The following is a 24,713-nucleotide window of genomic DNA, read 5'->3' as shown; positions in this document are numbered from 1 at the left end:
GTGATATAAAATAAATGTGAACCAAAATGTCTCTGAAATTTTCTTTAATTGTGAAAAATGTCCATCACCAAAAATAAATGTGCAAACCCACAACCAACAGAAATAAATAAACTCACCAGAGCATATTGCTAGTTAAATTATGAACCAGCAATAGCACTTTTTTGCTCTGGGAGCAATACTCTGCAGGCAGACACGGCGATGACCAAATTTTCCAATGAATTCACTCTCAGCTAATGGGGCAATGCTCTGTAAGGTAGGGAGACCCAGATATCCAAATATACATCATATATCCTTTTTGGGAGCAATACTCTGCAGGTCTAGGAACTCAACATCAAAATCATCCAAAGATATTCCAAATACTTTGTGCACAGGCTCAGAAGAAAAAGAGAAAACAAAGCAGACGATCATGTGATACCGTATGACACATTTATTCTTAAAAGCTTATCAAGATCCACTCACATGGAAAAGTGTCCAGCCGACACTAGCAACAAACACATTTGGTTAAAATCATCATCACAGAAAGCCGGGCACGCCGACTGCTTACGGAACGTAGTGACATCAGTCCAAAGCTCCTCCATACGTGTTTCGTCACCTGGTGTCTTCACGGAGCAGAAGGATGAACAACTTTTCAAAAAATTTCTTCTGGGGACTGGAACTCTGCTTTAAAGTCTCTTGGTAAAGAAAAAATAAATTTCCTCCTGTAAGGTAATATCATTATGTACTAGTATGCATTGCATAGTAGCACATTGTGAACGACTTACCTTAAAACGAAGTCCTCCAACGATGCGCTGCCACTGCTGACACCGCTCTTCCTTTGGGGTTCGCGGGCTCAAGCCGTCTGACTGGCCGAGTCGTGATGACGTCACTTGTGCGCATGGGAGACACGGCACACGGGTCTGAAGGAATGGCACGGGTACGCCATTCCTTCAGAGTGCATGCACTGTTGATGTCTCTGGAATATCTCCTAAATGGTGCACCTTTAGGAGATATTCAATTTCCCTACAGGTAAGCTTTATTACAAGCTTACCTGTAAGTAAAAGTCAAAGAACCCACTTTACTACCACCTTAACACAATTTACAAAACCTACCTGCTCTGTGTGTTTGCCAAAAAAAAGACTACAGTATTTCTGTAAAAATATATACAGGAAATATGTGACTTCCACTTCCTTGATCTTTTGTCATAACTTCCCTGGCGATCTAATGAATCAATATTTTTGAATGTCAAAGCGGTACATCGTTTTGCATGGAAATTTGTTTTTGTATATTGTAGCAAATTAAAAAAGAAGAAAAAAGCGCCACTTACAAAAAACACCAAAGTGTCAGCAGCATATCCCACCCAAAATAAATTTTGGCAACAATAATCCAAATTAAAAGGTATGCGCTAATAACAAACTTATACAAAAGTGTATGTCATCATCCAAAAAACATTAGTGTTTTAAATAAATTAGAGTGTCCAAACATAAATTAGTGTCCAAAAAAATATATATATCTTCAGTGACTTGAACCAATTGTGAGAAATCCACCACCAAAGGAGATTAAATGAACTCACCAGAGCTAATGGCTGGTCAGATTATAAACCAGCAACAGCGCTTGTGCTCTGGGAGCAATGAACCCGATGTCCAAATAGATATGGTGATGTTTCAGATACTTCCAGATAATAATCACAGCCAAACAACTTTGCAGCCCAAGCTCTTATGATGAACTTCTCCACTCTGTCTCATACCTCCATGAGAGCATGCAGTACACTCAGGGACAAAAAAGAGAACAAAATGGTGCAATACGTTTTTTTCATTTATCTCTTTAATAAAAAAGGTATAAGGAAACTCACAAACAAGGTGTCCAACAGACACCAGCTTCAATCGCAAAAAAGGGTTGAGATACAGTTAACGCTCACCGCAGATCTCTCCCATACAGCACAGACCAGCAAGGCTCTCTAACATCCACATCAAATAGGCTACGCCCAACCGGTTTCGTCACACCGACGTCATCAAGGGGCGGCCACATCACTCTGAATGCGCCCGATCTCGTCTGATCTCGGAAGCTAAGCAGCGTAGGGCCTGGTTAGTACCTGGATGGGAGACCGCCTGGGAATACCAGGTGCTGTAGGCTAGACCGCCCCTTGATGACATCGGTGTGACGAAACCGGTTGGGCGTAGCCTATTTGATGTGGATGTTAGAGAGCCTTGCTGGTCTGTGCTGTATGGGAGAGATCTGCGGTGAGCGTTAACTGTATCTCAACCCTTTTTTGTGATTGAAGCTGGTGTCTGTTGGACACCTTGTTTGTGAGTTTCCTTATACCTTTTTTATTAAAGAGATAAATGAAAAAAACGTATTGCACCATTATGTTCTCTTTTTTGTCCCTGAGTGTACTGCATGCTCTCATGGAGGTATGAGACAGAGTGGAGAAGTTCATCATAAGAGCTTGGGCTGCAAAGTTGTTTGGCTGTGATTATTATCTGGAAGTATCTGAAACATCACCATATCTATTTGGACATCGGGTTCATTGCTCCCAGAGCACAAGCGCTGTTGCTGGTTTATAATCTGACCAGCCATTAGCTCTGGTGAGTTCATTTAATCTCCTTTGGTGGTGGATTTCTCACAATTGGTTCAAGTCACTGAAGATATATATATTTTTTTGGACACTAATTTATGTTTGGACACTCTAATTTATTTAAAACACTAATGTTTTTTGGATGATGACATACACTTTTGTATAAGTTTGTTATTAGCGCATACCTTTTAATTTGGATTTTTGTATATTGTAGGCCTGTAATTCTTAGGATTAACTCACTTAAATCTGTCTAAACAAGAGTCTAGTAAACATCCCGGGTATGATAAAGATTGAAACACGAAATTATAAAACAATAAATAATTATAAAAAATAATAATATAATAATACATTTAATTCAATAATGTAATCAAACCAAAAACACTGAAATTTGAAATATAGCGCCAAGTTCGCACATCACTGAGCAAAGTCGCAAAATCGTTTTCAGTGTCTGATGATGAATTTCCCCACGAATCATTATCACTCAATTCTGCAAGTGATTCTAATTCACTATCGCTATTTTCTAGCTGGTCTAAAACCGCTTTTGACCTAAAAGGATGCTTTTTGGATGCCATGAACGTTCTCAAGTTTCCAGGCAGAAAGAACGGTAGAAGCGCAGGCAGGGCACAGGACAAAGCACTAGGGACACTATTTAGATTAAATGGTTTGATACAGTAATGTAATAATACCAGATTACAATGTATTGTGTGTATGTCATATTTTAACTTTTTTGAATCTCCCGCCCCCATGTGTACTGACGCACGGAGGGAACGGAACACGGAAGACGGATGCCGGCATCGGCCGAAGAACATGGTCGGGGACACAGCAGGAGGACATCGCGGGATCGCAGGACAAGGTAAGGATCGAGGGATCGCAGGAGAAGCAATATAGAGTAATCCCGAGTGTGGCTTGGGGTTACCGCTTTTGGTACTGTAACCCCAAGTCACAGTCGGGATTACCGCCAGGGAGGTTAAAGTTCATTAACTAGTACCACGACTCCCTATAGCAGAAACAGGGCAGCACGGGTGCGCACAATCACGTATATATACATGATTTTGCAGTTCCAGGTAAGGCTGTCAATCACCGGGTCCCGGCCAGTGATTACTCACTGGCACTCTGTGATCGCTGAGTATCTCCAACAAGGGAGAGATCTGTATGTAAACAATACAGCTCTCTCCCCAACAGCTCCTGCACACTGCTTTGTATGACTCTGCATAGCATAGCAGGAGGTCGTGTGAGGAGCGGAGAGTACGGTTTGGGTGATATTTGGAGACAAGATCGTTGATGTAATTTGGGGCAGTGTTATAAATGGTTTTATATGTCATTGTTAGTGTTTTGAATTTTATTCGTTGGGCTATTGGAAGCCAGTGGAGGGATTGGCAGAGAGGGGTGGCAGATACAGAAAGGTTAGTAAGGTGGATGAGTCTGGCAGAAGCATTCATGATAGACTGAAGAAGGGATAGCCTGTGATGAGGAGGGAGTTACAATAGTCAAGGCGAGATATAACAAGGGAGTGAATAAGTTGCTTAGTGGTTTCCGAGGTTAGGAACGGGCGTATCTTGGAGATGTTGTGGAGGTGAAGTCTACAAGATTTGGACAGCGATTGGATTTGGGGCTGAAAGGACAGATGGGAGTCCAGGATTACACCTAGCATCAGTGTATTTTAACAACACCCTGAAATCAGTAAAACGTGGTGTGATGTGCAGAATCGGATCCCATTGGTATGAACATCCATGCAATCCGATTCTTGTGCAGACAAAAAAAAAGGGTCCTTCACTTTTCTGGTACGGATGTGGCTGATTTGAGCCTTACAAAATGTATGGCTCAGATTGCACCGCACAGAAATTGTATGTGATTTGCACATTTGAATGTGGTGCGGTTCCTGCGCGAATCTCATCTGATGTTCCTCTTAGATTGTAAGCTCTCAGGATCAGGCCCTCCTATCCCTCTTGTATTGAACTGTATTGTTGCTGTATTGTCTCCCGTTATATTGTAAAGCGCTGAGCAAACTGTTGGCGCTATATAAATCCTGTATAATAATAATGTTCCGCACCCCATCAGTGTGAACCCGGGCTAAAGTTCACTAAAACAAAAACAAAGTTGAAGTGGAGGTCACGTTTCCTGTCCAGAGTGGAGCTTCAGTCTGCAGCCAGACCCCCTAAAAAAGGATACGTAGCAAGCATGTGACCTGCACTTCTTTTACTTGTGTCTATTGGTTGTTTGTTACATTAAAGTTAATCAAATGTCAAAAAAGTGGAGGTCACATGTTTCCTGTCGAGTGGAGCTCCACTTTGCAGCCTCTGCTTGTTTGTTACATTAAAGTTCAGTTTAAAAAAAGGGGGGTGAGTGGAGGTCACATGTTTCCTGTCGAGAATGGAGCTCCACTCTGCAGCCAGACTCTCTTGGCGATTTCTCCTTCCAGCTCTCACGGACGGCCGCGGTGCATGCCGGGAAGGCGGATCCGGGAGGAGGAGGGGGAGGAGACTGTGTGTTGTGGACGCTTCCGTCAGCCCGGGGTTACCTGGAGGATTAGGAAGTGGAAGTCCCTGCACTGACCGGCGCCTCGGAGACCCCCGAGGGAGCGACATGAGCGGCACCCCCGAGCTGTGCGGCCCGGGAGAAGGGGACAAGGTGAGGAGCACAGGCCGGGCTCAGTGTGTCTGCTTATTCATCCCATCTGGGGCTATGGTGGGGAAGGACATCCTTCCAGCTGAGGAGGAACTACAAGTCCCAGCAGTCACACAGCAGAGCAGGACAGATCACCTTCACTGGGGAGCAAGGGGTCACATGGTGTCACAGCCAATCAGATCGGTGCAGAGTGCCCCCATACACCATGAGACACCAGGGGCAGGAGCTGTACATTGTACCCAGGGGGAGGGAAGGACCCCACAGGTCAGAGCCACACAGGGCACAGCCAGCCAGGAGAGGAATATGGGGGCCGCTGTCACCGACTTGTCCTATATAGGTATGATCTCCGCGCTGTCATCATCCTTCCTTCATGACTGGCCCAGGCTGGGACCAGGAACAGGCAATGTACACTTCCTGTAGACAGACTGGTCACACCTCCTCCATGTCACCCATCTACCTGGTGGTGGGGGAAGGGTGACAGGCCTGGAGATCGCTGTCTGGATACGTGACTAGTAGAGATCACATCGGGGCTCTTCCAAAATCCTCTCTAGGCCAGCTCTGAACTCACTTTTTTTTTTAACTCCATTGAGCTGCAGGCCAGTTCATTCCTTCCTTGTTTATGTATGCTACAGCTGAGGAATAATTCACTCCACATCATATTGGTTGGTGAAAACAAAAAGGTGCAAGCTGTGGAGTTGGACAGAGACAAGCTGGGTCCCAACTGTCCCCAATCCATCTGCTGATAGTATGGAGCTCTAGGAGTCACTCTGCACATGCTCAGTTTAGAGTGTATGGCTAGAGAGTTTTTTTTGTTTGGGAGGGTGCATGTGATCAGCCCAGGGCCAATCAGCACTGTCCAGACAGAGGGTCAGCGCTTGGCACAAACGACCAATCACACTACGCCTGTTCGGGTGCCATTCATTTTCATTGGTGCCAAAACAAGGCATGGCTCTGTTGCAGTTGCCGCAATGAAATCGCAGCAAACAACATCTCACAAAGCTTGTTGCTCAAAAGAAGCTCCTGCTCCTTTTTTGAGTCACAAGCTTCATGCGATGTGGTTTGCTGTGATTGCAGTACGATTTCAACATGGTTTATCGTGCCAGAAACGCTCCACATTGAAAATTAATGGCACCTGAACAAGCGTGGTGCGATTTGTCAATTGTGCAGAACATTTTGGGATTGCGGGCAGAATCATGGAAATTGTGGCTGTGATCGCAAATGCTTCAGTGTGGATGGGGTCTCATGTTTGGTCCTGGAGTATGAGATTGATCTATATATCTATCTATCTATCTATCCCATACTATGAGATCATGTCAAACTAAAAAAGGTTACAGAAAACAGCAGAGACTGTCATGGAGGCAGGTGTTTGTGATATGTGTATAAACGCTTTTGCTGTTCTATCCAAAAAATGTTTCCAGCCTGGTGGGATGAAGCAATAGGCAAGCCATCTACGTAGGGGGAGCATTGTGCAGGATTTGCTTTGATGATTGAACTATGGAAGGTGAGGAAATAAGAGAAATTTAGATTTGAAGAATCTAGTAGACACACAGATGGTAAAGAGAGAGAGGCAGACCCAGGATGTAACATTCAAGTGTTACTAAACCCCAGACTCTGCATTCACTATATCTGGTCTCCCACAGTACACAGAACATGCAAGTGCAATTATTTTAGTAAATATAAACTGCTAAATACCTTTTCTCATCAGCTGTTAGAGCAGTTGTGTGACTTCAGCAGAGCACTGGTTAAAGCTTGTAGGTGCAGTTTTATTTCTGCTCTAGGAGGATGCAAAACCCCTGACCTCTTTCTGGACAGTGCTGATCACATACACTTTCCCAAGAAAAAAAAAACTCTCTTTAGCAATACACACCAAACTGAGCATGTGCATGTGACCACAGGTTCATTCTGTTTCAGGTGGCTATTTCTACAAGCGCAGGAGCAGAGACAAAAGGATCAAACAGCCTTTTTACACAATGCAGAGGATTAACCCCTTAGGTTCCACAGGGAGTGTAACAAGCATGCTTTACTGCATATAAAGACTGATGTTACTGTTGGGGGTTTCATAACACTTTCAGGATAATAAGGGTATATGTGCAGATCTTTAGAAATAATTGGGATCCGTTTTTGTAAAAAAACAAAATTGGGGCTTTTCTGGTATTATTCATTGTTGTACGAGTGGACACAATCCAACCCCTGAAAACTATTTCTTATGAAAGAGCTTCTCACAAACATGAATATTCGGATCATCCAAGCATGTTTCTTAATAGCACTGGAGGGGGAGGGGAGAAAGAAGAAATCTCTAGCACAGACGTAACTTCAGAAAAACAAAATCCAGCATGGCTAGGCAGCTAGTTGAAGGTTTCCCTGGTTAGTCAGCCCTCAAGATCTATGTAGGTTTGTTGGCATGGGAATGTAAACCTGATCTAGACTATCGGCTGGACAAGGTGATAGTCATGTCATGGCTTGGGGCATATAAATATGAATACTTTACTGTGCTGTAATAAAGTTTCAGCACCATGGGAAGCTGATCAAATTCTATATGTACCATCCACTGCTTGGTACACCAGGTAGTTGTCACTGATGTCTGTGATCAAACCCTATATGTGTATGCACTATTCACTGCTTATCACATCATGCAGCTGTCACTGGTGTCTGTGATCACATCCTAGAGGTGTATGTACCATCCACTGCTCAGTACATTATGTAGCTGTCAAAGATGTCTATGATCACATCCTATAGGTGAATGTGGCATGCAGTGCTCAGTATACAATGTAGCTGTCACTGGTGTCTGATTATTTTGTATAGGTATATGGCCCATGCATTGCTCAGTATACAATGTAGCTGTCACTGGTGTCTCTGATCACATCCTATAAGGTGCATTGCTCAGTATACAATGTAGCTGTCAGTGGTGTCTGTGATCACATCCTATAGGTATATGTACCAGGCAGTGCTCAGTACACAGTGTAGCTGTCAGTGGTGTCTCTGATCACATCCTATAGGTGTATGTAGCATGCAGTGCTCAGTATACAGTGTAACTGTCACTGGTGTCTCTGATCACATCCTATAGGTATATGTACCATGCATTGCTCTGTACACAATGTAGCTGTCAGTGGTGTCTCTGATCACATCCTATAGGTGTATGTACCAGGCAGTGCTCGGTACACAGTGTAGCTGTCAGTGGTGTCTCCGATCACATCCTATATGTATATGTACCCGGCAGTGCTCAGTACACAATGTAGCTGTCACTGGTGTCTCTGATCATATCCTATAGGTATATGTACCAGGCATTGCTCAGTACACAGTGTAGCTGTCAGTGGTGTCTCCGATCACATCCTATAGGTATATGTACCAGGCAGTGCTCAGTACACAATGTAGCTGTCACTGGTGTCTGTGATCACATCCTATAGGTATATATACTAGGCAGTGCTCAGTACACAATGTAGCTGTCAGTGGTGTCTCTGATCACATCCTATAGGTGTATGTACCAGGCATTGCTCAGTACACAGTGTAGCTGTCAGTGGTGTCTCTGATCACATCCTATAGGTATATGTACCAGGCAGTGCTCAGTACACAGTGTAGCTGTCACTGGTGTCTGTGATCACATCCTATAGGTATATGTACCAGGCAGTGCTCAGTACACAATGTAGCTGTCACTGGTGTCTGTGATCACATCCTATAGGTATATATACTAGGCAGTGCTCAGTACACAATGTAGCTGTCAGTGGTGTCTCTGATCACATCCTATAGGTGTATGTACCAGGCATTGCTCAGTACACAGTGTAGCTGTCAGTGGTGTCTCTGATCACATCCTATAGGTGTATGTACCAGGCATTGCTCAGTACACAGTGTAGCTGTCAGTGGTGTCTCTGATCACATCCTATAGGTATATGTACCAGGCATTGCTCAGTACACAGTGTAGCTGTCAGTGGTGTCTCTGATCACATCCTATAGGTATATGTACCAGGCAGTGCTCAGTACACAATGTAGCTGTCACTGGTGTCTGTGATCACATCCTATAGGTATATATACTAGGCAGTGCTCAGTACACAATGTAGCTGTCAGTGGTGTCTCCGATCCCATCCTATAGGTATATGTACCAGGCAGTGCTCAGTACACAATGTAGCTGTCAGTGGTGTCTCTGATCACATCCTATAGGTATATATACCAGGCAGTGCTCAGTACACAGTGTAGCTGCCAGTGGTGTCTGTGATCACTTCTTGTTAAAGTATACCCTCAGTGCTCAGCAGTCCATGTCACAGTAACAGCTGTCTCTAAAACATATGTAACTTCTGCTACTTGGCAAACCAAGATCTGTCATAGCTGTCCCCACACACTTCCTTTATATGTGTAACATTCACAGCTCTGTACACTGAGCAATCTGTACCCTCATGTGTGGTGGGGAAGGAGAAGTTATTACACAATTATAACACATCCTTCCACATTATTGCTGTTCTGTCAACAAGTATTAGATAACAGTGAGTGCTTGTAGAGAGTTTACTGTAGTCTACGGGGCCCATTTATAAAGCGATATGGCATTATTGTAGCCACACTGGAAGAAAAAAATCTTCTGGAACATTTACAAAGATCAGCAGTAGATTTTACATATGTCCTCTCCTCAAGTCTTCCCAAATCTAAAACAAGCAAAGCTCCATTCATTTTAATGAATGGTGGGAAAATGTAAAATATGCCAGGGGGCGGATAAGAAAACTAGTCATATGACTTTGACAGGTCATGTGATCTTGCTCTTGGTGCATTACAAAGTGTTCGTTGCTGATCACCACCTGAAAGCCTGTCAGCGGCTGTGTATCTTCACTATGATCAGCGATCCTCTGCAGATTGCTTTTCAGAGCACTGGCTGGTGTGAACCTAGTTTTAGAGTGGTCACGAATAACCTGATCTGGACATTGGATTCAGGCTTCATGTACAAGTTTCAAACCTAGTACAGGCTGCCTAGAGGGTGATAACACGTGTTTGAGTATCATTCACGCTTCTTAATGCACAACAATTTTCCAGTTTGTAGTAAAGTGTATTTTAACTTTCAGTTGCGAAAACGGAATGTTACTCTATATAAGCATCACATTTCTCTGAGCTACTTAGTTATAAAATCACAGGGAGTCCCAGCAGTGTGGTCAGGAAGAAACATCCAGGTGAAAATAAAAAAAATAAAGGAAAAGAATCTAAGGATTAAAAACTAAAGCAGCCACCATATCTGAGGATTAGTAAGATGTAGTATATGACATTTCTGTGTTTGAGTTTAATACTGTTCTAAAGCTGAACTCTAGTCAAATAACATACCTTTAATGAAGACCATCCTCTGTCTCGCTGGTTACTGTACAAATCCTTACTTTGGTGATGCCGGATACTACACAGAGAGGGGCTGTGGCAGTGACAGATCCTGTCATTCACTCCCCCTTTATTATTATTATTATACAGGATTTATATAGCGCCAACGGTTTGCTCAGCTCTTTACAATATAACGGGAGACAATACAGTAACAATACAGTTCAATACAAGAGGGATTTGAGGGCCCTGCTCCTTGGAGCTTACAATCTAGGAGGGAGGGGCTAGTGGTACAAAAGGTAGTAACTGTGGAGGATGGAGTGGATGGAAGAGTAGAAGATTCCAGTATTAGCTGAGGGCAGGATAGGCTTCCGTGAAGAGAGGTTTTCAGAGTGCGCCTAAAAGTGAGCAGAGTAGGCGATAGTCTGATAAATTGGGGTAGAGAGTTCCAGAGAATGGAGGAAGCTCTGGAGAAGTCCTGGAGACGAGCATGGAAGGAGGAGACAAGGGAGCTAGAGAGTAGGAGGTCTTGCGAGGAGCGGAGAGTACGGTTAGGTGATATTTGGAGACAAGATTGGTGATGTAATTTGGGGCAGAGTTATAAATGGCTTTATACGTTATTGTTAGTATTTTGAATTTTATCGGTTGGATAACAGGAAGTCTGTGGAGGGATTGGCAGAGAGGGGTGCCAATTTTCTATCCCCTCACCTATTTACGAAACACTTAAGCTCGCAAGTATACAAAACGTTACTCCCAAATTTTGCAAAATGACTTGACCAAGCCTGTATGTATAGAGTTTAAAGTGTGGATAATGTATACAGCTTGGCGCTTGAAGGTGGAAATCACTGAAGTATACACCGCTACTCCACTGTTTACTTCCGGGGCGAGTGCCAAACAACTGCTCTGACGCATTATGAACACGGTGTCGGCTGCTTGACATGGGTGCCATCAGAAAAAACTTTGCATTTTCTTTATGAGGGAAAAGCGTTTTGTGATTGGATGAGCTGGAGAGGTGAGTGGTGACCCTCAGCACAGCGGTGCAGGTTTTCAGGGGTTAAAACAGGTGGTGGGAAGGCAATATAACACCTCGTTGCCTGTCACTTACCCTGTGAAAATCAATCTGCCACGGATCACTCTTTAGAGGGAGAGGCTAGTGTAAACGAGCCATGACAATGGTTCAAGAAGACAGGAAGTGATAGTCTGTAATAGGAACACAGAAATTCTAAGCTGGCAATGGCTCTAGCTTCTCCCTATTCTACTAAAAAATGTAACCGTTTTATTTCTCTGCATTTCTGTTACAGATTTTCCCTCTATTCCTGTCTGATGAAATAATGGTGAGGGGAAATATCTCTAATGTAGATAGCAGTAGAATCCCAACAGAGGTTTTTACCCCCCCCCCATTTCTATCCAAAACTAAAAACTAAAAAGCGTTTTGGTTAACATTTTCTTCAAACTAGCTTTTAATTCTGTAATAACTTAAATTATAACTAAAGGCAGAACTTTTTGTTTTTTTGGATGGATTAGAACACCTATTAGGTTTTTTCAGTCTGTGCCCCTTTTTTATAAGTGATCACATACCCTCTGTTTTCAGCTGCAGAAGGAACTCAGAGAGCTGAGGGATAAGAAACAGCAGCACATTGGTCTTCCCAGTGAATGGGTATGTGGGGGGCGGGGGACAAGTCTAATCATTGGAGGAAAGCCGGATGAGAACAGCTGTCATGCCTAGTGTAGTCAGTTTTTAATAGGAAAACAGATTCACTTTCAAGAACACCAGGCATTTCACACAAAGGAAACAGTACAAAGAAAACAGGATACTTTTTCATGCAAGTACATGGTACAGCAGGCTCAGATCAGGAATATTAAATGTTGGGTTGACTTGCTCTTTAAATGATAATACGTCCTATATGAATGCTTGCTACTTTGATTTTTGTATCTGGTCAAAGCAAACTTTTTAGGGCTCAAGCACATGGGGATATTGGGCCCTATAACATACTTTCTCAACTTTTTTTTAACCTGGGTAACCCTTTAAATTTTCATGCCACGGGGATCCCTTTACTAAAGTCAATTCATTAGTGGTCAGTTTTGCCTTCAGCAAGTGAAATGCATGCTCAATTGGGTTGAGATCAAGTGACTGACTTGACCATTGCAGAATATTCCACTTCTTTTCCTTCAAAAGCTCCTGGGTTGGTTTTGCAGTGTGTTTTGGATCATTGTCCATCTGTACTGTGAAGTGCCGTTCAATCAACTTTGCTGCATTTGGCTGACAGTATATCTCTAAACACTGCAGAATTCATCCGGCTGCTTTTGTCACATCATCAATAAACACCAATGACCTAGTGCCACCGGAAGCCATGCATGTCTATGCCATCACACTGCCTTCACTACAGTTGTGTCCAAAATTATTCAACCCCCAATGCTGTAAAGGGGTTTAGGGACTATAGTGTACATTTGGAATTGTATTCAGAATCAAATCCTACAAGGACGTTGTAACTACCCAAATGCAACTAAAATGACATCAATTGTTTATGTAATACAGTAGTAAATGGTTCTTATGTGGTTTCTTCATTGCCACAATTATTCAACCCCTTAAAGACTACCACTCTGAAGAACAGAGGTTCATACAGGTGCTTTCCATCAGGTATTGAAAACACCTGTGGATGTCACCGAGCAGCAATCAAGCATAATAAGCACCAATTAGGCAGCTTTAAAATGACTGTGATACTCAGCTCCTTCTAGACATTTACTGGTGTGGTTACAAACATGGTGAAGGCAAGAGAATGGTCCAGGAAGACAAGAGAAGAGGTGATTTCTCTTCACAGGAAGGGCAATGGCTATAAGAAGATTGCAAAGATGTTAAACATACCAAGAGACACCTTAGGAAGCATCATTCGCAAATTCAAGGCAAAGGGCACTGTTGAAACGCTACCTGGTCGTGGCAGAAAGAAGATGCTGACTTCGACTGCTGTGCGCTACCTGAAGCGTAGAGTGGAGAGAAGTCCCCGTGTGACTGCTGAGGAACTGAGAAAAGATTTGTCAGATGTGGGTACAGAAGTTTCAGCCCAGACAATAAGACGCACACTGCGTAATGAAGGCCTCCGTGCCAGAACTCCCAGGCGTACCCCCTTGCTGTCTCCAAAGAATAAGAAGAGTCGACTGCAGTATGCCAAAAGCCATGTGGACAAACCACAAAAGTTGTGGGATAGTGTTCTGTGGACTGATGAAACAAAATTAGAACTGTTTGGGCCCATGGATCAACGCTATGTTTGGAGGAGGAAGAACAAGGCCTATGATGAAAAGAACACCTTGCCTACTGTGAAGCATGGTGGAGGGTCAATCATGCTTTGGGGCTGTTTTGCTTCTGCAGGTACAGGGAAGCTTCAGCGTGTGCAAGGTACCATGAATTCTCTTCAGTACCAGGAGATATTGGATGGAAACGTGATGCAGTCCGTCACACACCTGAGGCTTGGGAGACGTTGGACCTTTCAACAGGACAATGATCCCAAGCATACCTCCAAGTCCACTAGAGCATGGTTGCAGAGGAAAGGCTGGAACATTTTGGAGTGGCCATCGCAGTCACCAGACTTAAATCCGATTGAGAACCTCTGGTGGGACTTAAAGAAAGCAGTTGCAGTGCGCAAGCCTAAGAATGTGACTGAACTGGAGGCCTTTGCCCATGAAGAATGGGCGAAGATACCCGTAGATCGCTGCAAGACACTTGTGTCAAGCTATGCTTCACGTTTAAAAGCTGTTATAACTGTAAAAGGATGCTGTACTAAGTACTAAGATTGAATGTCACTTGGGGGTTGAATAAAACTGATAATGCTGTGAGCACAGAAAAGACATTTGTGGTTATTTCATTATAACTGTTATGTTATATTTGTCTGACCTACAAGTGCCTCTTTAATGTAAATGTAAGCAAGATGACTGAATGATCAAAAGCAATGTCAAACTGGCCAAAACACTCAATTTCAGTGGGGGTTGAATAATTTTGGACACAACTGTATGTTTTACAGATGACATTGTGTGCTTTGGATCATGAGATCATTGGTGTCATGCTTCTGGCTTTTCTAAGTTGTGTTGGTCCTAGAACTATGCAGTCACCATTGAATGGGCGGTCAAGGAGCTTTTTGTAGGAACCCTAATTGATGGCTGCCCTATGATGTATCTGCTATATTTTGGCTCCTGGAAGCCACAGGCATTTCTTATAGCCTCCTGTACAAATGAGTTACAGGATATGGCTGTACGTGGGTATACATGGGTCCGTGTATACCGTATATACTCGAGTATAAGCCGACCCGAATATAAGCCGAGGTACCTAATTTTACCACAAAAAACTGGGAAAAACTATTGACTCGAGTATAAGCCGAGGGTGGGAAATGAGGCACCTACTAGTCAATGTAAAAAATAAACTGGGAGGAATAGTGCCCCATCATTAGTATCAGTGGGAGGAATAGTGCCCCATCATTAGTATCAGTGGGAGGAATAGTGCCCCATCATTGGTGTCAGTGGGAGGAATATTGCCCCATCATTGGTGTCAGTGGGAGGAATATTGCCCCATCATTGGTGTCAGTGGGAGGAATAGTGCCCCATCATTGGTGTCAGCGGGAGGAATAGTGCCCCATCATTGGTGTCAGCGGGAGGAATAGTGCCCCATCATTGGTGTCAGCGGGAGGAATAGTGCCCCATCATTGGTGTCAGCGGGAGGAATAGTGCCCCATCATTGGTGTCAGCGGGAGGAATAGTGCCCCATCATTGGTGTCAGCGGGAGGAATAGTGCCCCATCGTTGGTGTCAGCGGGAGGAATAGTGCCCCATCGTTGGTGTCAGCGGGAGGAATAGTGCCCCATCGTTGGTGTCAGCGGGAGGAATAGTGCCCCATCGTTGGTGTCAGCGGGAGGAATAGTGCCCCATCGTTGGTGTCAGCGGGAGGAATAGTGCCCCATCGTTGGTGTCAGCGGGAGGAATAGTGCCCCATCGTTGGTGTCAGCGGGAGGAATAGTGCCCCATCGTTGGTGTCAGCGGGAGGAATAGTGCCCCATCGTTGGTGTCAGCGGGAGGAATAGTGCCCCATCGTTGGTGTCAGTGGGAGGAATAATGCCCCATCATTAGTATCAGTGACACCAATGATGCGGCACTATTCCTCCCACTTTCACCAATGACACTTGCTGACCCCTGTTGCAGTATGGTGCCGCTGCAGCCAGCATATGTGGTTGCAGCAGCACCTCTGCACTGCACACTTACCGGCTTTTCCCTCACTCGATTTTCGCGGGTCCACTCAGCTCCGCCTCCTCACCTGTGATTGGCCGCCTGTGTACCTTTCCTGAGCTACAGTTCTGGCGGCCAATCACCGGTGAGGAGGCGGAGCCGAGCGCCAGGAGTGAGGGAGTGGCCAGAGTGACGGAAGGAGCAGCGCTTCCTGGATGGATCATCGTGGGAGCCAGGTAAGAGACAGCAGCCCTCTGCCCACCCCTGTACGCGCCCCCCTTGACGGAGCCTCGTCTGCAGACGTTGACTCGAGTATAAGCCGAGGGGGCCGTTTTTCAGCACAAAAAATGTGCTGAAAAACTCTGCTTATACTCGAGTATATACGGTAAGTGTGCATACATATATAGATAGGGAATTCATCTGCATGCAGGTTTATGCTCAGAGCTGTGTACAGCCAGCTACAGTATATGCAACATCTGTGTCTCCCGGGTGCTGAAATATGGCCATATGTATGGCAAAATACTGTCATGTGCATGCGACTCTAGATTTGATTTCCTCAAAAATAATAATGGTTTTAAGTGTAGTAAATCTGTATGTCGACAGGAAGAAAATTGCTGCGACTTCGCATTGACTGCTTCTGTGTGTCTTTACATAGCATGGTTGAACCTGTTTGTCTAGGAGTGGGAGGACTGTGGAGAGCTATGGAGGAGAGGTGTGACAGGTGCTACCTGATCCTTCCGTATGAAATATTCAGTCGACCTGTGTTTTTGTTCTCCATTGTCTGACTCTGGAAAAGTACAAGAACGTGATCGGTTACATTCCAACTGGAAGAGGATTTTATATACAAGTGCAATGAATTCATCTCTCAAGGGATCACTCTAGTCTCTTCCATTCATGTTTACAGTCATGGCCAAAAATATGGTCACCCCTGCGTTTCTGTCAGATAATGCACCACTTCACCCAGAAAATATTTGCAATTACAGATGTTTGGGCATTCTCGTGTTTATTTCTTTTGTTTGTATTGGTATGATACAAAAAAGTGGAGAAACAAAACGCCAAATTCCATGCAAAACCCCAAAAATGGACTGGACAAAATTATTGACACCTTCTCAAAATTGTTAGAAATAATTGCATTCCAAGCTTGTGATGCTGCTGTCATTTGTAATTAAACTTACGTGTATCAATTAACAGATGCTGACAATATAGAAATCACACTGGCAACTAGGTAAAATGGTGAAAAATTGACTCAACCTTTCTGTTGTGTGTTTCTGTGTGCCACATGGAACATGGAGAAAAGAAAGTCAGCAAATTGTCTGAGGATTTGAGAACACAAATTGTGGAAAAGTATGGACTGTCGCAAGGTCCATCTCCAGAGATCTTAATGTTCTTGTGTCCACTGTGTGAAGCATTGTCAAGAAGTTTACACCCCTTGGTACTGTAGCTGATCCCCCTGGATCCACAGGGTGCAACTGTCAGCTCGCATTATACATTGCCATCTGAACGCAAAAAGGGAGGCTATAGTAGGAGAGCCAGGAGGGACCCCACTGCTGACACTGAAACATAAAAAAGCCAGATTGGAGTTTGCCAAAACATACCTGAGGAAGCCAAAATCCTATTGGGAAAAAGTGCTGTGGACAGATGAAACAAAAGTACAGCTTTTTGGTAAAGCCCATCATTCTACTGTTTTCAGAAAAAGAAATGAAGCCTTTAAAGAAAAGAATACAGTCCCTACAGGGAAACATGGTGGAGGTTCACTGATATTTTGGGGTTGCTTTGCTGCTTCAGGCACTGGATGTCTTGACCGTGTGCATGGCACTATGAAATCTGAAGACTACCAAAGAATTTTGGGGTGCAATGTAGGGCCCACTCTCAGAAAGTTGGGTCTTCGTTAGAGGTCATGGGTCTTACAGCAGGACAATGACCCAAAGCACACATCAAAAAGCACTCAGAAATGGTTTAAGACAAAGCGCTTGGAGAGGACTGAACTGGCCAGCAATGATTCCAGATCTCAATCCCATAGAGCACCTGTGGAGAGATCTCAAAACAGCAGTTGGGAAAAGGAACCCTTCCAATCCTAGAGACCTGAAGCAGTTGGCAACAGTAGAGTGGTCCAAAATTCCAGTAGAGAGGTGTAAGAAACTCATTGATGGTTACAGGAAGTGGTTGATTTCAGTTATTTTTTTCCAAGGACTGTGCTACCAAATATTAAATTGGGGATGCCAATAATTTTGTCCAGTCCATTTTTGGGGTTTTGCGTGGAATGTGTCAGATTTAGCTTTTTTTTGTCCACTTTTTTGTATCATACTAGTACAAACAAAAGATAAGCATGAGAATGCCTAAACATTTGTAATTGCAACAATTTTCTGGGCGAAGTGGTGCATTATCTGACAAATATGTAGGGGTGGCAAAATTTTTGGCCATGACTGTATATCAGATTTTTAGATTTAATGTACGTTTCTAACATTTTACTAGCCTCCACTCTTACAATCTATAGCCAGTTTCTACAGAAATGCAGGACGGTATTGAAATAAGCTGACAGAAGGCTTACTATACGACTTTCTGAATAGCTAACAATTATGGGATAAAATCTGCTTGGGATCAGCTTGCTGGAAGTCACTGCAAAACTGGAAGCAATGCAAAACTTTTAGCTGATTATTGTTTTTTTTTCATTTGCATCTAATCATCTTATGGGGAGTTTTCAGTTTGTCTGAACAGTATGTCTTTACAATGGACATTTTTAATTTATTTTTTTCACAATTTGCTTTATTTAGGCTGCAAAGCTGCACCTCCATATATCTCGCCTAGGCTAGATGTGTTTCCCTCCCCGTGCACTTGCGCAGATGTGTCACAGGGTTTGGGTCCATCTGTGTATGAGCTGGTTTCCCACACGTGTGGGAAACCAGCTCATACACAGATGGTTTCCCACACGTGTAAAACCCTGGAACCTTCTCTGTCTTTGCACATGTGTGGGAAATCCACAGTGCATGCACAAAAATGGTGGTGCCTGGAGGAGCAAAGTCTGTATATGGTGGGAGTGAAGCTCCACTTTAAAACGCAATTCAAGGATTAAAAAAAAAAACAAAACAAAAAAAACTGCCCCTGCCTGCACTGCAAGGGTTACATGCTCTTTAAAGCTAGGCATAAATGGTGTTTTTGTTTTTTTTTTTTTCAGCTGGCCATAGACCGTTCAAATCTCAGCTGGTTCAGTGAATGGCCGAGGAGCCATGTATGGGCAGGCTGTCGGATTATACATGCAATTATTGCTAGAGGATATTATAGTTGCTAGAAGGTATCACTGTGTTCTCTTGGTGGGGGCAAGTTCCAGCCACAGGGAGAACACAGTGGCTCTGTGAGACTGTGTTGATGGGGAAATCGAGCAATTTTTTTTTTTTTCTTTCCTGCAACCTGTGGTCGTATCAAGTGAAATCTCTTCATCCGAAAATCGACCGGTCATCCGACGACCGAGAGCCGTTTGTTCGTTGGTTGAAATCGTGGCCCACATTAATCAATCTAAAAAAATCGTTCTTCGGGCAATACATAGTGTTGATGTCTTCCGTACAAGTGGAAGTGATGCAGTGTGCGTGTGACCTTGTAGCCACTCCCTTCAGGCCACAATGAGTGATGTACACAACAATTACAGTATTTTCTGGCGTATAAGACTACTTTTTATACTTAAAAATATACCCCAAAAATTGGGGGTTGTCTTATACGCGGGGTATAAAATGTGAACCTTGAGTTTGTTTGGGTCAAGCTGGCTGGATGTGTGGTAATACTGTACATACAGTATATTGTGTTGAGCCAAGCTGGCTCAAAACAAATGTCCCTATGACAGATTAATCTGTCAGCCCGCTGGATGTGTGGTATATACAGTATACTGCGCTGAGCCAAGCGATTTAAAAATGTACCAGTACGTCCCTACTGAAATCAGCCTGCTTGATGCGTGTATGTACGGTAGCTGCGGCTACATACAGTATACACTGGGCCAATCACGGCGTGTGATGTATTCTACTAATGAATACAAAGCCTGCTCGGATTGGCTGAGTCAGAGAGGTGGGCTGGTGATGTCACAACCTCAGCCAATCCGAGCAGGCTTTGTATTCATTAGTAGAATACATCGCTTGCCGTGATTGGCCGCAGCTACCGTACATACACGCATCCAGCGGGCTGATTACAGTAGGGACGTAGCAGTACGTTTTGAAACAGCTTGGCTCAGTATACTGTATATACCGCACATCCAGCGGGCTGACAGATTAATCTGTTATAGGGACATTTGTTTTGAGCAAGCTTGGCTCAGCGCGGTATACTGTATGTTTTTAAATGGTGTTGCCTCGGAAGGGGGGTAGTCTTATACGGCGAGCATAGCCCAAAACCTATGTTTTAAATGGAAAATTAGGGGGTCGTCTTATACACTAAGTCGCCTTATACGCTGGAAAATACGGTAACAGCAATGAGTATAATATAGTTTATTACATTATCTATATACATAAATAGTGATACATAAAATATAATCTGCAGAATTCTGGTTTCATTATCTCATTAGGCCAATCTACTTTTAACATTTGGATTTTTCCTTCGTGTTTACGAAGATTCCTTGGACATCAGAGTCATCTTCTGTTTCCGCTAATGCGTGATAGCGCTTGATAGATTTTTTTTTTCGTACGACCGTCATACCATCGCATAGAAAATCGGTCGTTCGTAAAGGAAACAACAACATTTTTCACTTGTTCAACCAGATTTTTTTGTTCACAATATTGTGTTTTTTTCGAAAAAAGATTTTTATTAGAAGAAAGCAGGCATAACAATACATATACAGACGTGAATCCAAAATCCGACATATCACAATATTGTTATCGGTTAAAACATCCTGCTCATCAACGAAGAAAAAATCGTTCGATCAGTGGTTTCGCAAAAATTTTCGGACGATTTTCTTATCGTGTGTACGGGGCATAAGACACCGACACTAAAATGTGTTGCCATGTGTGTACAAAATTTTTGGGGGAAAAAGCTCTGACAGCAAAAGAGTGAAAGCCAACCTGTTAGCCGGTTTTAATGTTTAAAAGTTATTCTTCAATAAAAAAGAAAAAAAAAAGTGTTATTTCAGCAAGCTACCTGCTGTTACATTTTATTAGTGAGAACGCTTACTTCAGTGCACCTCTCTGAAACTAGTTTCACATTGTTACTAAAAGTTTGATTTCCCTGACATGGGGACTAAGCTACTTTGAATAGTGACCATGGTGTATGAATGGTCTTGGTTCTGAAGAGAGTGCTGTTACACCCTATAATAAAAGATAGAAACCCAATTCAAAGGGACACTTGTCATGTTTGGTGAATAAACATTATAGCAGGTTCTGTGGTTGTCTGCCATTAGGATGGATGACTGTTTTTTTTATACATTTTAAATAGTTTTCTTCAAGCACAAGCTGTAATTTGTTTTTAGGCCTCCTGGTTACGGAGCTCCCGGGAACTGCCCTAGTTATCTTTCAACGTTAAATACAACTCTTATAACCTCTTCAGCTGTGTAACATTATCAGATTTCACAAAGCATTATTTCATAAAATGACACATTAAAGTAGAATTAAAGGGAGGACTTTTTTCAATTTGGATAGAGTAAGGGAGGGTTACAACCCCTGTACGTTTCACTTTTTCCATCTGCGTCCCGTTGGGGAGATTTCCCTTCACTTCCTGTCTCTTAGCCAAAACAGGAAGTGTGAAAAATCCCTCTAAAATGAGGGAATCCCCAGTTGTCTCTAGAAATAGTTTCCCCATTTGAAAATGTCCCCACTATTCTTGTTCTGGGTTGAACCCAAAATTTAGCAATTTTCTTTTCTTTCCACTTTTATTGATAATGGTATATGGAGGGGGTGATTTTCCATAAGAGGGGCACAGACAGCAATAAAAGCATGACAGGCGTTCCTATCCCTCCCTACTCTATCCTAAAGGTTTTGTCTTGCATATTGAGCACAATAACATGAACATTCTGCAGTTATCGTAGGTCCACACTTATACGGATTTCAGTGCATTTTCCAGTTGGCAGAAATGCAAAACAGTCCATTTAACATGATTTCCTATGGATCTAGTTCACATCTGTGCATTTTGAACTGGTGCAAATTTTTTTTTTTTGTAAAGGGTTGGGGACTTTTTTTTTTCCCTGCAGCAAATTGCGTTTTTCGTGTAATAGAGTGGATTTGCATCAAAAACGCATGCAACATTAAACCCATCCAAGAAAATGCAAAACGCATTAAAAAGTGTAAAACGTGTGTAGGAAAAAAATTCACCAGGAAAATGCATCAACCGCAACCTCCATAAGTGTGAACCTAGCCTTAGGCTCCATGCACACTGCTTTAAAAAAATGCTGCTTCTAGAGGAGTTTAGCATTTGTCTGTAGAAGCAACTAATGTTATCCTATGTGTCCTTGCACATTAGGTAGTCTAGAGCAGCCTTTCTCAACCAGGGTGCCTTGACGTTTCTTCAGGGGTGCCTTGGCAAAATGTCTAAAAATTGCCAAAACCGTGTATACAAGCCAGCGGATGGAACAAGCCTGCCTTTTATTTACACAAAGCCACAGGTTATCATTGTGCGCCATTACAAACTTCTAGCCGCCGGCGTCCTGACAACCAATGACATCATCAGTTGATAAGGAGGATGTCCGCTCTCTGCACAGAATCCTAGTTTGACCCTCCCCTGCCCGTCTCCATCAATGCTGAGGTCACATTAGCTCAGTGATGGAGAAAACTGAGGGAGAAGAGAAACATTTGCATACTAGTCAGTACAAGTGTGCAAAAGTGTATTTGCTTTGGAAGAATAAATCGCCTCTAATGTTGGGTGTCCTATATGTGTGGATGTTGCTGCATTATATAAAACTATTAGAATAGTTTTATAGTTTTTCACATTTTAGAATGGGGTGGCCTTTTAAAATTATGAACAGTCTTGAGGCACCCCATTTTAGAATGGGGTGCCTCAAGCCAGTCCATAATTTTAAAGGGTGCCTCGGGACTGTCCATAATTTTAAGGATGCCTTGACTGAAATAAGGTTGAGAAACACTGGTCTAGAGCAGCCTTTTTCAACCAGGGTGCTGCCAGAGGTCTTCAGGGGTGCCGTGGGTAGAAATGCTGTCACTTGAGCCCGATTTCCCGCTCCCCAGCAACACTGTTGGCACTGGGAGCCATCAGATTGCTGAGCAAAGGGAAGGGAAGTGTCTTCTGTGCTCTCTGCCTCCCCCTAGAGTGCAGTACCCGGCTGTGTGATGGAAGCTATAAGGTACTGTAACTTTTTATAGAGGTGTGTGTACATGTGTGCTTGTTTTTATGTGTGTATGTATTCTACTTTTCATCGTGACCCCCTATTCCAGTCCTTTCAGAACTACTTTTTTAGGACTTGTTCATAAAAAACAGCAAGAACTGCACTCCTCTGAAAAGCAATCCATGCTCAGATCACTTTTCAGAGGCATTTGACAGGTGGTAAAGAGGCAATATATTGCCTCTTCACCGCCTGTTTTAACCCCGTAAAAAGCAGCATCACCACAACCGCATGCAATGCGCACACAGTTGCAGGGTGTTTGTGGTTCAGCCCCATTTACCTGGAGGTATACTTCCAGCTGCGGCAACAGCATGTGTATACCCCCAGCTGCTGTTTCTGCAGTTAAAGTGGAAGCAGTTGGGGGTGGTAAAAGCAGCTGGTTTTGCTGCCCTCCAACCTCACAGCTGAACAGGCCCTTGGTTCAAATCTGTGTGGCTGTGTGTAGGGCAGGCCATTCATTTAAATGGGCTGCCTTACCTCCAGAAATGCAGGGAAAGTCGTCCCTGACCCTTGTTTTAAAGTTGCACTACACCAAAAACGCCCCACGTTTGCCAATGTCTGGGGATACTCCTAAAGAGTGGAACATTTCTCTGCATGTCAGGAATGAGCACGATTTTGCGTGCATTCCGCGACACACAGTAACGTGAGCCAAGTCTTGGACAGGGGGTGCCTGGTGCCTGAAAATACTTTTCAAGGGTGCCCCAACCTTTTAAGCCAGTGTTCATGGAGCCAAAAACTATTTGTTAAAATTCTCACCCTAGCACTTGTAGTTTTCACCTTGCTGCTTCCTGGGCTATCCGGTCTTCACAGAATAGTGATCAGGGCCATCCCTCGTCATTCTGTTAGCTTGGGGGGGAAGAGGGAGGAGCCAAGGACTACCTTTGTCATCCTAGGCTGTGGGGATGTGCATTTCTATTGATGCACACAGTGTAGGGAGACACAGCTGCAGCACCTGCATGCAAGTGTGACTCCATAGGACACTGCAAGAGAAAGGAGCCACCCTGAAATAGGAAACCTGGGGCAGCAGTCATGGCTCCATCGTAAACAGAAACATAGGCAAGGATTAATAGATAAAGAAGCAGCATACTCCGTAAATGATTAATTCGGCTGCTGAATGTGTTTAAAAAACAGGGATTAACATCACTTTAATAGTGAGTAATGGAATGGATGTTGGTGTTTCAAGGACAGTCAAATGAAACACTATGTGGGTGTTACAATAATAATTGTTCCTGATTTCATACTTCTCTGAGGAATGTTCTAGAAAACGGGTGAAAATTGTGTGTTTAGAGAGAATGCCGGCTCGTTTATACATTTCAGACTCGACAAAGGGATTTGGTGTACAAATTTCAAACTCTAGAATTATAAAACACTGACTAGCCGTGCTTGAATTGTAGGCAGATTGCTGAATAAACAACTGAAACACAAATATGTGAGCTTTTTTACCCAATTTTATAATTCTGATATCAGGCAGTCTTGTGATATAGGTACTCCTGCCAGTCAGCATAACCAGGTCCTCTGCCTCTACTACAGCAGTAGTAATAAATGGTGATGACAATGAAGGTGTTGTAATACAGCGATAAGTCTTCCTTGCTGTTAGTGTTACTAAACCCAGGACCCTGCATTCACTATATCTGCTCTCCCATAGTACACACAACATGGAAATGCAATTATTTTAGTAAATATAAACTGCTAAATACCTTTTCTCATCAGCAGTTAGAGCAGTCTTGTGATTTCTTTCAGTGTCCAGCTGAGCACTGTT

The 24,713-nt window shown here is 43.4% G+C and overlaps 1 protein-coding gene and 1 pseudogene across 2 annotated transcripts in view; both read left to right on the top strand.

Annotated features, from left to right (window-relative positions):
* The first annotated feature begins 1,990 nt into the window (after positions 1-1,990).
* Positions 1,991-2,109, top strand: LOC149474734 (5S ribosomal RNA; annotated as a pseudogene).
* Positions 2,110-5,008: 2,899 nt separating this feature from the next.
* AFTPH (aftiphilin) overlaps positions 5,009-24,713 on the top strand; it is a 113,514-nt gene continuing 93,809 nt past the window's right edge. For both annotated transcript variants that reach the window (XM_089690915.1, XM_089684998.1), the window contains exon 1: positions 5,009-5,179. The gene's annotated coding sequence lies outside the window, so the exon portion shown is untranslated. The remainder of the gene's footprint in view (positions 5,180-24,713) is intronic.

This window comes from Staurois parvus, unplaced genomic scaffold, assembly GCF_062004578.1.
Source record: "Staurois parvus isolate SC_StPar_1 unplaced genomic scaffold, SC_StPar_1.0 ptg000001l, whole genome shotgun sequence".
Lineage (NCBI taxonomy): Eukaryota > Metazoa > Chordata > Amphibia > Anura > Ranidae > Staurois > Staurois parvus.
This window is presented reverse-complemented; position numbering and strand designations above follow the sequence as displayed.